Raw genomic sequence first — 12,888 nt, 5'->3', positions numbered from 1 at the left:
TCTAAATAAGCTTGTTTTATTGTTTGGTTTGGTTTGTTTTTGTTCTTTTTTAGCCTTTTCTTGGGTTTCTGTGCAGGACTGGCTGTGACTCCTCCCATTTACATGTGGATCCTGCTGTGCAGTCACAGCTGCCTGCACTTTGGTAATTACCAACACAGTATTTCTGTATTTTCAGCATTTTCTGGTCTTGTACACGCTTAATTTCTCTGTGCCTTGTTCCTACAAGTTGTAGTTTTGGCTTGATGCCCTTTTTCCTCCATTTTGTGTTATGAACTTTTTATTAATAAATTCTTGCGACTCTGCTATGTCCTTGCTTGCAGTCCTCACCTCCTTGCCTGACAGTGACAGCAACATCAAAAACGCAGACCTCGGACAGTTTTTAGTTTTGTTGCCCTAAAAGCAGAAAGCAGGTTTAATTTTTTTTTACTGAATGAAATAATTGAGAACAGAAATTTTTCAAAAATTAAATATGTTTTCCTTCCTGGGACAGGAATGGTGGTATATAGCAAAACTAGATATATTTTTTATTTCAAAAAAAGAAAAACTCTAACAGAATGGAAAAGAACCTGGACTATGACATGAATAACGCTTAAAACACTTAAAAGGGTCGTTAAAAGGAAAACCTGACAGCGACCAACGAAAAAACTCAAGGCCTTGAAAAAGTTTATGGGCAAACTATAACAGAAAAGACTGTGATTGATTGACTGAGACTGGGAAAAGTTAACAAACAAAAAAAAGAGCCACAGAAACAAGAAAATTAAAGTTAGCTTGCACCAATCCTCGCCATGGGCATCATCTCCCCATATTTTTCTTCATTACTGTAGAAAACCGAACACCAGCCACAGACTTAAAACAAAACAAAACCCGGGAGTTTGTATTTGTCTGAAAATTCATTGAAGATTGTAACGGGTCCAAAAGCCGTCATGAATCATCCCAGCTTGAAAAAACAGATGAACAGGTGGAAGGGAAGACAGATGAGGTCAACAGAGACGAATTGAATCAGTGGCACCTTTTAAGCATCTTTTTTGTCATATTGCTTTCACAGTCATTTTTCTTACATTCCAGCCTCACATTTGTCTCTTTCCCTTTGTTTGTTGGCATAGTCTTCCTCCATCTGTCCATTAGTCTTCTCACCTATCCATCCTATTGTTCATTGATCCACATCTCAATCACGTTCCCATCCTATCTGCTTTTCAGTCATGTCCCCTTTGCTCGTTTGATCCCATCCATCTACATTTAGGTCTTAATTCCCTCTTCCACAGCTGTCCATGCTCCATAACATCAATTTTAAACATTTTTAAAAAGGTTTCTCTTTGGATTTTCTTTATTATTGTTGTGAGTATTAAGAAAACCTTTCTGTCCATTGTTACGTGGATATTTCCATTTTAAATTAAATGGGTTTAAAATGTGGTGTTGCCATACTTTAGTCAGACAAAGTTTGACAATAATGCAACAGCGTTATTTTAGGATCAAGAGAAAAAATACTTTTAATTTGATTTTAACTTTTTTTTTTTAATTACAACTATTTATTCATACAGTTTGGTACAGAAAATTAAAACTATCTGAAATTATATCATTACTGTAAATCCACATGCACGCTCATCTGATCTTTAGCTGAAGTCTAGTAGTAGTATCTTCTGGACCAAATCCAAATCTACTGTAAATAGTAGTAGTAAGTGTGAGGGTTTGGTTTGTTTGATTTTGGTTCATGTTCTGTTTTCAGATTTCTTTTTTCCTCCACACAATGATCCTAAGTGAGTTTTAGGCCGAATCCGAATTCTTCCCCAAACCCCTCCAGCTTCTACCAACCCCGACACTTATCCCTCCAAAAAGAGAGTTATGGGAATCATCATGGAAAGTCATGGAAAGACTTTTAAATGTAAACTTTGTACTATAGAGCACATCCATGCATTTACTCAGCCATAAGTCGCTATGGCTCCCCCTTAAAAAAAAATTTGAACACCACTAAAGCTCTAAATGCTCTTACAGTTGGAGCAATAGGGAAGAGCCATGGGGCAGGGAATGAATTCAGATTCAGCCTTAAATTTTGTGAAAATCACTCAAACAAATGTTTCTTTTTCCCATGTTGTGGGACAATGTGAAAATTGCCAAATTTACACTATCCATGAAGTGGCTGCCAAACCGTAGGTCCTGAGACCATCCCATAATAACCTTGTTTTGATCACATAGACTTTTTTAAGAGACCTTTTTCCTTTTTTTTTTTTGGTTTCACCCACTGTGATTTCATCATTTTTGGGGGAGGGCCGTCCTCTATGCCCGTAATCCATTTTCACTGGGTACTATGTGTGTGCGTATTTTTGTGAGTTTTTGAGACGGCGGTGGGGCGACATTTTGCTCAAAGATGTGGAGAGAACGAAGAGTTGGACTTTCTGATTGGTTCATTATTTTTTGGGGTCTGGCTTTTGGCACGACACGAGTACGAGCAGATGCCACTTCTCATTCCATTTCTGACTTGAATCCAAATAAACTGGGATGATATGCCTCTTCCCTTTGCAAGACAAAAATAAATGACAGCAGATGTTAGAGTTTAAAATTTGGAGGAGAATTTGCAGACGGCGGATTCTGCCTTGAAGCTATCAGATAACAGAGAAAGTGTCCCACTTTTGGAGGTAAATGTAGCTGACTTTCAAATCCATACCCTGTCAGATTTTTAGAACGTTAGGTGAATGTGCTGCTGTTGGCCAATGAAATATCTTTAGTATCGCAAAGTGAGGTAAACAACAAGCGGTCGTGGATTTATAGAGGGTCAAAGTGTGTGGGCAGACTTTCAAACATCCAAAGATAGAAAAAGGAACTTCAGAGGAGAAAACAAAAAGACTAAAAGGAAAAACACATCAGGCACAGGTCTTTACATGGAAAGGGACTGGTGGTTAAAGCTGCGGCTGGAGGCCGCTCACCAACTTATTAACATTTTTAATCCTGCAAGGCCCTTTATCTCACCTCTTAACCCCAGGCTGAATGTCACCACTGAGGATCCACAGAGCTGTGATGGTGTGCTGAAAACATCCTTAGAGTTCACAGAAATGACAGTTGGAGCCACATGGATTAGGCAAATACGGCTAAAAAAATGCCGTCTGGACAGCGATTTCTCTGTCGGCCGTAATCCAACCAGATACATTTTTTAAATTGGCCCTCCGAAAGTATAATAAAATAAAAACTGTACGTCCATATTTCCTTTTTACGACAGAGTATTGGCCCACCAAAAAAAATAAATGAAAAAGTACAGTTACAAGAAAAAAGTTGTAAATTTATGAGGAGAAGTTATTTTAAAAAGACAGAAGTTATAATGTTACGAGGAAAAAGTGGTAACGTTATGAGAATAAAGTGGTAAATTAAACACAAACGTAATGATTTTTTACAAGACAACAGTTTGAATATTGTGAGGAAAGAAATTGTAATTTTACCAGCATAAAGTTGTAAATCTATGAAAAACAAATGTAAATTTACAAGAAGAAAGTTGTTGAGTTGTGGGCGGAGCCATTGCTCAGGACAACCCCGCCCCCTTCCTCTCTGCGATGCTAAGAGCTCTCTTTTTTCGAGCTCTACTGCTTGACTACAGACAATCACATGCCGTCTTTAGGTTGTCCAAAACTCTGCAGCAAGGCTTTTAACTGGAACCAGTAAACGGACACGCACCACTTCTCTTTTGCTTTACATTGGTTGGCAAATAAATTCTAAACTGATTTAAAATGTTGCCTTTATTTTTAGAGTCGTACATGGTCAAACCCTGACGTACACCTCTGACCTTTTAAGCCCGTACTCTTCTACCTGGTCCTTGAGGTCTTCCAACCAACATTCCAAAAACCCGCTTAAAGACTAGCGGAAATCTCTCCATTCAAGCTGTCGCTCCTATTCTTTGGAACTCCCCTCCATAGTTACTGCATCAGATTGACTCCATTTGAAATCAATGTTTTATTATTTATGAGCTGATTTTAGTCCTTGTTTTACTTTCATTTTGACTTTTAGTAGGCCCTGTTTTTTATTGAAACTTACTACCTCTGTGTTTGGTTTGGTTTTATGCCATCTTTTTGTAAAGCGCTTTGTGATTCTTTCAGTGAAAAGAGCTATAGAAAAAAAGCTTTTCTGTTTTATTCTATTCTAGTTGTCTACAAGTGGATGCATCAGAATGGAGTGGAGCAGAATGTAACATTTCAAGCTTAATTTTCTTCAAATATGTCCTCCATCATGAGAAAAATGCCACAGGAACACATTAAAAACACTAAATACACCATTTTCCTTCAACAAAACAATTCTTATAGACTTTTAAAAGTAAGAGTTTTTGTCCAAATTTACTGATGAGTTTGTTCAGCTGGTACTTTGTAGGTCGTTTTCTTACTTTTACTTTCAATGACCCGCCCCGGCTTCACAGACTCCCCAAACCCCTCCGCTCTGTTACCCTCAGGCTTCTGGGAAATGTCCGACCACTCGGCATCAGAGGAGCACTGCAGAGTTTTCAGGCTCACGGAAGAAATGTTAATAGCACTTCAGGTGTCCCTCTGAGGGACACCAAGGTTAAACCTTGGGATATCATTGCAGAATGTATGGTGTTTGGTCCCACAGGAAGGTGCAGAGGTCTCATCAGTCTGTGGCAGACTGACAGCCCGAGGTCAGAGGTTTAGATCCGTCTAAGCTCCCTAAGCTCTGCAGCCAGCCCCCACATAGCTGCTGCTAATAAGTGTGAAGTATGAAATGACAGAGGCCTGGATGATTCAGCAAAATCTTCCCTCCTCATTAACAGGAAGAGAAATGAGACTGTAAAAGAGATTTAAAATCCATCTAATGGCACTGAAGCCACGCTGACATGAGAAACAAATCTCTCACTCAAAGCAGCTCCTCATTACTTTTCAACGCCATGTATTTAATGTGCCTACGTGTGATCAATTACAAAGCCTTTCCTGTGCATATTCGGTTAATAACTTCGTTTTTTGCCTTAAACTGAGAGCTGCACATAGTTGGAAAAATTGCTTTTCTGAATCCCCTAAGCTAATCTCACATCGCGCATGTGATGCATGTTCAAGAACGTGCTAAATGGGCATTCTTGAATGCACTGGACTGTTGCTACCTGTTACTAGCGCGTGTCGAAGTGGTGCAAATCTGGTGAATCTTGCTCCAGGCCTTTCTTTGACAGCTCTACTCTAATATGTGAAAATGTCTTCAGCCTGCAGCAGCTCTGATTGGACAATGTGTGAATGTCTCCGACGGCGGCCGTCCAAATCAAGTGCCGCCCTGTAGCGGGTAATTCTGCACCAGTGGTCATTCGCAACTCAGATTGTGAGCTCACATCACAATCTTGTCAATTCACAAAAGTAGAAATTTTTGGACAACATGCCTCCCGGGATGGCAATGGCAAAGCACCAGCGCCAGTTTGGGGACATTGGGGACATCCTATCAGTCAGTTTTTGCTCTACTGCCTTCCTGCCACCCGCCTGTCACTGGACTGCAACAGCGCGACCTCCAAATGTGCTCGAGCGGCTACCGACCGATGTCAGAAAATCGTCCATTTGCCGTAAAATTTTTAGTATTTAGTCAGCCACCAATTGTGAAAGTACTCCCACTTAAAATGATGAGAGAGGCCTGGGATTTTCATACAACTATGAGAGACAAAATGAAAAAAAATAAATCCAGAAAATCACATTGTCTGATTCTTAAAGATTTTATTTGTAAATTATGGTGAAAAATATGTTTTTGGTCAATAACAAAAGTTCATCTCAATACTTTGTTAAATACACTTTGTTGGCAATGAAAGCTTTCAAACATTTTCTGCAAGTCCTCACAAGGTTTCCACAAACTGTTGCTGGTATTTTGGTCCAGTCCTCCACGCAGATCTCCTCTAGAGCAGTGATGATTTGGGGTGCCACTGGGCCATCCAGACTTTCAACTCCCTCCAAAGATTTTCCATGGGCCTAAGATCTGGAGACTGGCTAGGTCACTCCAGGACCTTGAAATGCTTCTTATGAAGCCATTCATATGCTACCCGAGCGATGTGTTTGGTATTTTCGTCGTGCTGAAACACAGGCTAAAGGACGTTTTCCCTCAAAATCTGACGAGACATAGACCCATTCATTCTTTCCTTTCCACGGATCAGTCGTCCTGGTCACTTTGCTGATAAACAGCCCCAATGCATGATGTTTCCACCCCCATGCTTTACAGTAGGTGTGGTGTTCTTTGGATGCAAGTCAGCATTTTTTCTCCTCCAAGCAGAACGAGTAGAGTTCTTACCAAAAAGTTCTATTTTTTTCCCATCTGATCATTGGACATTCTCCCAATCCTCTTCTGGATCACTCAGATGCTCTCTAGCAAACTTTAGACGGGCCTGCACATTACTGGCTTTAGCAGGGGGACACGTCTGGCACTGCAGGGTTTGAGTCCTTGGCGGCGTAGTGTGTTACTGATGGTAGCCTGTGTTACTTTGGTCCCAGCTCTCTGCAGGTCATTCACTAGGTCCCCCCCATGTGGCTCTGGAGTTTTTGCTCACTGTGTGGGGCGGCCGTGGTGCAGTGATAGGGGGGTCAACCTCCAATTGGTTCGATTCCCTCCTTCCCCGCCCCTGTGTCAAAGTATCCTTGGGCAAGACACTGAACCCCACCTTGCCTCTGCTGGAAGGTCGGCAGCGAGGCCCGCCACCAGTGTGTGAATGTGTGAATGGGTCTGTGACTGTAAAGCGCTTTGGGCCTTCAAAGAAGGTAGAAAAGCGCTATATAATCATACGCCATATACCATTCTTGTGATCATTTTCACTCCAAGGGGTGAGATCTTGCAGGGAGCCCCAGATGGAAGGAGATTATCGGTGGTCTTGTATGTCTTCCATTTCCACAGTTGATTTCTTCTTACCAAGCTGCTTACCTATTGCAGTCTTCCCAGCCTGGTCTGTCTCTGGTGTTCTTACACAGCTCTCTGGTCTTGGCCATAGTGGAGTTTGGAGTGTGACTGTTTGAGGTCAGGGACAGGTGTCTTTCATATAAATAACAAGTTCCAACCGGTGCCATTTATACAGTTAACGATTCAAAAAATGTCTTTGTCTTACTTTTATTTACTGCTATATGTGGTTTCCCTCTGATGCTGGTGTGGCTGACCTCTGCTTTGGAAGTCTGCAACAAAAACTGCAGCTGTCTGGACACGCACACCGGCTCCAGCAGACACAAAGGTTGGCAATTTGATGAGAATTAAGATAGCAACAGTCACAACTTCACGCTTCAGCTCATGCACATGCACAACCTGAAATGATTTCAATATCAAATATCATTTGAATAATGTACTTTTGTCAATTATGCCCATGCACGCAACAAGTTGGAATTCATTTTACCAAAAAAAAAGAATGCACACAAATTCACAAAAGATCAGAATTAAGATAAAGAATGACTCTAGTTCAGACAAAAGATTAAATTAAGTGTGAAATTGTGCTAGAATAGCACCCCTTCCTATTATTTGAAGCTGTATTGTGTTGTGCTGGCCTCATTGCTGTCATATTGCAATGACATAGATTGTTTGCGAGGACAGGAGGATGGTGATAATAATGCCAAAAAAAAGAAGTCGGGAATGAGGGGAACTGAAGAAGACAGAACAAACCAAGAGAGAACAGGATTAAGAGAATAAATGAGGAGCGGCACCACGTCTGAGATCTGCCACCTGAATATTTGATGAGCTTGTCAGCGGCGTGCGAGGAAACAATCTAAATGAAAAATATGGTGCGCATGGCTGAAAAGTGAAAATACCTTCAGATGCTTATTAGCATCTCTGTGTTGCTTTTTGAGGTATCAATGGAGCAAAGCATCAACATTCACGCACACAGCAGTACATTGGCAAAAAGCTTCTCAAGTCAGTCCAAAGGCAGTTTGCTGGAAAAACCCAAATCAGAACATTTGAAATGATAAAAATACAACAGTTTCATATCCAAAGCAGGTGATTCACCCTTCACAGATTTGATGAATCTTAAAGTGTTTTAAAAACTGGCCTTCTGAGACCTCAGTCTGAGTTAAACATCAAGTTGAGTGTGATAATAATTTTAAAATTAATTCTTTAACAACTAGTAAGTGACAGAATAATTTAGAAAAGGTTATTCAACTTTAATAAGTCAATTGTTATAATTTCAAATCTTTTTTTGACATTTTCAAGCACTGGTTTCTTAAAGTGAAAGTTTGACATTTGAAATTGTTTCAAAAGCTCCAAAAGGTACATTAATAGATTCTTCTTCATGCTGATGAATCACTTCCTCTGGGACTATAATCCATCAGAATGTTCCTTAAAAGTTTAAAGAGGTCATCAAAGAAGGAATTGAGTTTTTCTGTGCTGGGTGTTTCCACGTTGGAAGTACATCAGAAGTGTAAAGCCTTTGTTACACCTGTTTAGGGCGTTCACCCTAACCCTAACCCGTGGAGGGTCAAAGATAAGAGCGCCTGAATCTTAATCCTTTAACAGCGGGGCTTTAACTCCATTCTTTTGACTGCCGAAACTCTTCAACCACCTATGAAATTAATGTAATTGCAGAAATTCATGATTAATATACATAAAAAAATACAGCTTAGCCTCAAATACAGAAGGGGTTTATACAAATATACACCTCATGTGTCTGAAGATTCATAACCGTCCATTGTAACCGTAAAATCTGTCCAATACAGGAGTCCTTTAGCTCTTATCTGTTTGCTCAGCTGCTGGACAAAACATGTTAAGAGTAAAAAAGTACATTTGAAATTAAATGGTACATATGTCAAACCGTATTGTAAAACCTGATACTATTAGAGTAATAATTTTCACAAATATAAAATGAATAAACTTTTCTTTTCCAAAACCCTTCTGTTCACATCAACAGTTTTCCTGTCCCAGTGCGTCCACATATCTAGCTCGATCGATTAGGGTCAAAGGCCTTGCTTAAGGGCATAAATTTGCAATTAACAAGATTGTGGTGAACACTACTGTAAATGGTGTCTGTCCCATCCTGTTTCCGTTGCTTCAGAATTGATTCTGCCCCTGAGATGCATAAGATGCAGAACATTTCCACTGGTAATCTCTTTGATCAAAAAATAAATACTTTCTAAAAATTTAACTTTGTGTTTTTTCCCCATATGCAATCATTATAAAATGTATGCAGACCAATGTAAAGTTTTAAAACATTTAAAGCATTTTTATCAGTCCTTGCCTTTGGTATTTGCCATGTTAAGTATATACACTTTATATGTATTTAAAACGCTAATAAGAGGCATTAAACTGATAAAGCGCAGTTTTTTGAGAAGGCATGCAGATACGCTTTTGTCTTATTTACCCGTTTATTTCAAAACAAAGATCTTGTCCCTGATTCTGTGGATCAGTTTGTGTGGAGTAAGCTATGAGTGAGAATAATACCAAGCGATGATTGTTTTTTTTGTTTTACCTCTGAAGTAAGAATGTGCTTTTCACCCCTTGGCCAGATAAGGATCTCTGGTCTTCTTTGTATTTGTTCTAAAAGAAAAGTTACAACAACAACAAAAAAAGCAAGACAGGCTGCATGCGGCGCTCCAGCACAGAGATGCCTGGCTTTTTTCCCATCATTAACTCAACATGACTCCAATGGGAACCCCAGCATGATCCAATGAAGACTCCCCTTCGTGACGCTCGTTCAGAGTATGTGATCTATGACATTTACTCATGTGAACCAGTGTTTCTGCTGGCATCAAAGGAGCCAAACATGATGGGCTTATTGATCCGGTTCCAACTATGTGCGACAGAAAATCTGCAGAAGATGGCTGATATGGAAGCACTCATGCACTTATTGAAGTTATTCATTTTTTTGTGTCATTGAAAGTATTTTAAAATACCTACTAGTTAGAATTTAGCATTTTTAGATAGAACTTTAATTAATCCTGTGACAGAAATTTCATTTGTAACCATAGCAATAAAAAAGAGAACAAAGATACAAAAAAGGTGATTTTCTGATTTGTTTTTTTTTTTACATTATGAATATGCAACAATAAAAGAATTGTTGCTGTAAAATTACTTTTGAAAAAAGGGTACTTGACTAAAAGCAACAGAGTAAGGCCAAATCTGAATATATATTCCCTACCAATGATCATATTCCTACCTCAAATTGCTACGCGCTACGCGCTAACATAGCTCACCTGTGACTATTCTCAACGTCATTGAGTGGTAGTAACATCTGGATTTGAAAACACTGTTTTCAAGTACCCTTACCCTTTTTTTTTTATTCCACGGTTGTATGGAGCCACACGGGAGAATGTGTATAAATGCCCATAAATGTCCCGTTGATGGTGATGGTCAGACGGGCCGTAGGGGCATTCAGGCTGCCACGCCTCTGTCAATCTGTGGCTGTGGCTACATCAGTGAATGAATAATGGATACACATTTTAAGTGCTTTGAGGGCACAAAATCTATTATTATTAGTAGTATTTATTGTTCCTTCCAGTCTCATTAACGTCCCTTAAGGTGGTCGTACGAACCTTAAGGGAACTGCAAGACACACCTCTTCTCCCTTTAACTCTTGTGCTATCCTAGGCACTTTGACATTGGGAGTGGGGTCATCCTCTTCACCTTTATCCACCTGTGTCATACTAGGGATAACACGTCAATGTAAGGATCGGGTCATCTGGACCCCATAGGCTAGCACAAGAGTTATGATGTAGCTTCTCCTCTCTACAACCCTCCACAGACCCGGACAACCCAGAAACCCACAGCACCTGTACGGGTCAACCACATACAGGTGTATGTGACTGCAATTGTTCAGTATGATGTATTTGTTTGGTTTTGATGCTTCGACTGTTAATTGGGCCTCCCATTTGTTCAACAGCATTTACTAAGTTGGTCTCAATCACTCATTTGTAACTTAAACCCTGCAAGGTTTGAAACAGCAAAACTCAGCAGCTGTTTTGAGTTTTCCTGAGAATTAACTTTGTGTTTCTCAGACGTTTGTGTAACTGCAGACTCTGATGAGCATATTTACCTCTGCTGCGGACATTGCTCCGGAATTGTCTGCACCTCCTGCTGGTGCTGTTTCACAGTATGTCAGTGCAAACATGGACAAGTGTTGTTTGGAGAAAGAAAAGATGCATCCGGCACCACAGTTTAATCAGGCAAACAATAACTCATACACAATCAAAAGCTTATTTCCCCAGATATTTCCATCTCTCATATGCTTTAATTTGCTGTTTCTCCAAACAGCCGGCTAAGGAGGAGGAGGAAAAGGAGGTGATCTGAAGGAGAACCGGCATACGAATGGACAAAGATGCTGCAGAGGGAATTTGGTTTCTAATCCCAGCTCTGCGTGAGCAGAATCTCCTTCACTTTTCTTTTTCCACTTGGCTCTAATTACCCTGCAGAGAAATAAACTCTGCAAACTCAGTTTGTCAGCCGGAAATTTAATTGAAGTTTCCTCAAGGAAATCATTTTACAACTGTGAAGAGCGTCCCAGAGTCCACAGGCCTCTTATCATTAGTATTTTTAATAGTACTGCCAGCTATTGCTGCGGAAATTAGACATATTAATTTAACACGGCGTATGTAACATTTGCTTGTAATTTCTTTTCATGACCCTCTTAAGAGAATTCATTTATTTTTTCTGGTTTTCTGTTGAAGAATTTGGACGGTTAAAACGTCGCAAATCTGCAAACGGATGAAAACCGTTCAGGTTTGCTTTAGTTTGAGTCATGACCCGTTTGTAATCGAGAGATTTATGTCAGTAAAGAGGAGGTTTTGATTAATCTGCCTTTCCAGTGTTCTTGTCATGTTCTTTATTTCATGTCCTGTTCTAACACAAATTCCTTTGGTTAAGGAAATGAAGGGGTTTTGAGCCTCATTTCTTCTTTTAAAGTAATTTTTTTTCCCCCCAGTGGGCTGTACCTTGGTGGTTAGCACTCCTATTGCACTGCAATAAGACCAAGGTTCAAATCCCAGCAGGATCGTTTCTGTTTGCATGTTCTCCGGATGCAAGCATGGATTTTCTCCGGGCCCTTCAGTCCCAAAGCATCCTTCATAGGTTAACTGATGTCTCTAAATTGGGCCTGTAGATGTGAATGGTCCTGCAACAGACGGGTGACATGTCTGATTAGTAGCTGGGATAGGCTCCAGCAACCCTGTGACCCCAATTCAGCAGGTTTGGTGAATGAATAGATGGTTTGTGGTTCTTTTTGTGTTGACCTTAATCTCTGTCCTCTCTGTTCTCCTATTCATTGTCTAAGTCAGTTTGACCTCTATACCACGTTTAATTCTGGCAGTGCTTCCTAATATGGAATTCCATAACTCTTTATTTTAACTTAATTCTTTTGGATGAATCAAACTTAGACCACTTTTTGACTTGTCATCTGTTCCGTCCTGACCACATCCATCGCAGTCTGGTTTGGATCAGCCACCAGACACGACAGGGGCAGACTCCAGAGAACCATCGAGTCTGCAGAGACCATCATAGATTCCTACCTTTCCTACATTCAGGACCTGTACCGATCCAGGGTTGGGAACCGCTGGTTAGATCAATACACACCCCTCCCACCCTGGACATAACCTCTTTAGACTCCTCCCCTTGGGCTGTAGAGCTGTTACCACATCAGAATTTTTAAATCAGTTCACGTCTTTATTCAGTTTTTCCTATTCTTATTTTTGTTACTGCTATTTATGCTTTGTCTTTGTAGATCAGAGCACAAGTTACGTCAGGTATGTACACTCATACTTGGCTAATCAAGCGCTGATCTGATCTAAGTCCAGTATTTTGGTTGTAAGACCTCTGGTACAGAACTTCAAATACCTTCTAAAGGTATATACATATTTTTCAATTTTATTAAAAGATGTTTGCCAAATTATCTCGAGTTGCTATTTAACTTTATCACTTATGTAGTTTGATTCTCAGTTTCTTTCTCTTTGATGGTTTAATTTGCTCTAAAACAATAAAAAC

This window comes from Oryzias latipes, chromosome 11, assembly GCF_002234675.1.
Source record: "Oryzias latipes chromosome 11, ASM223467v1".
In the NCBI taxonomy this organism is placed as follows: Eukaryota; Metazoa; Chordata; class Actinopteri; order Beloniformes; family Adrianichthyidae; genus Oryzias; species Oryzias latipes.
Note: the sequence above shows the minus strand (reverse complement) of the source record.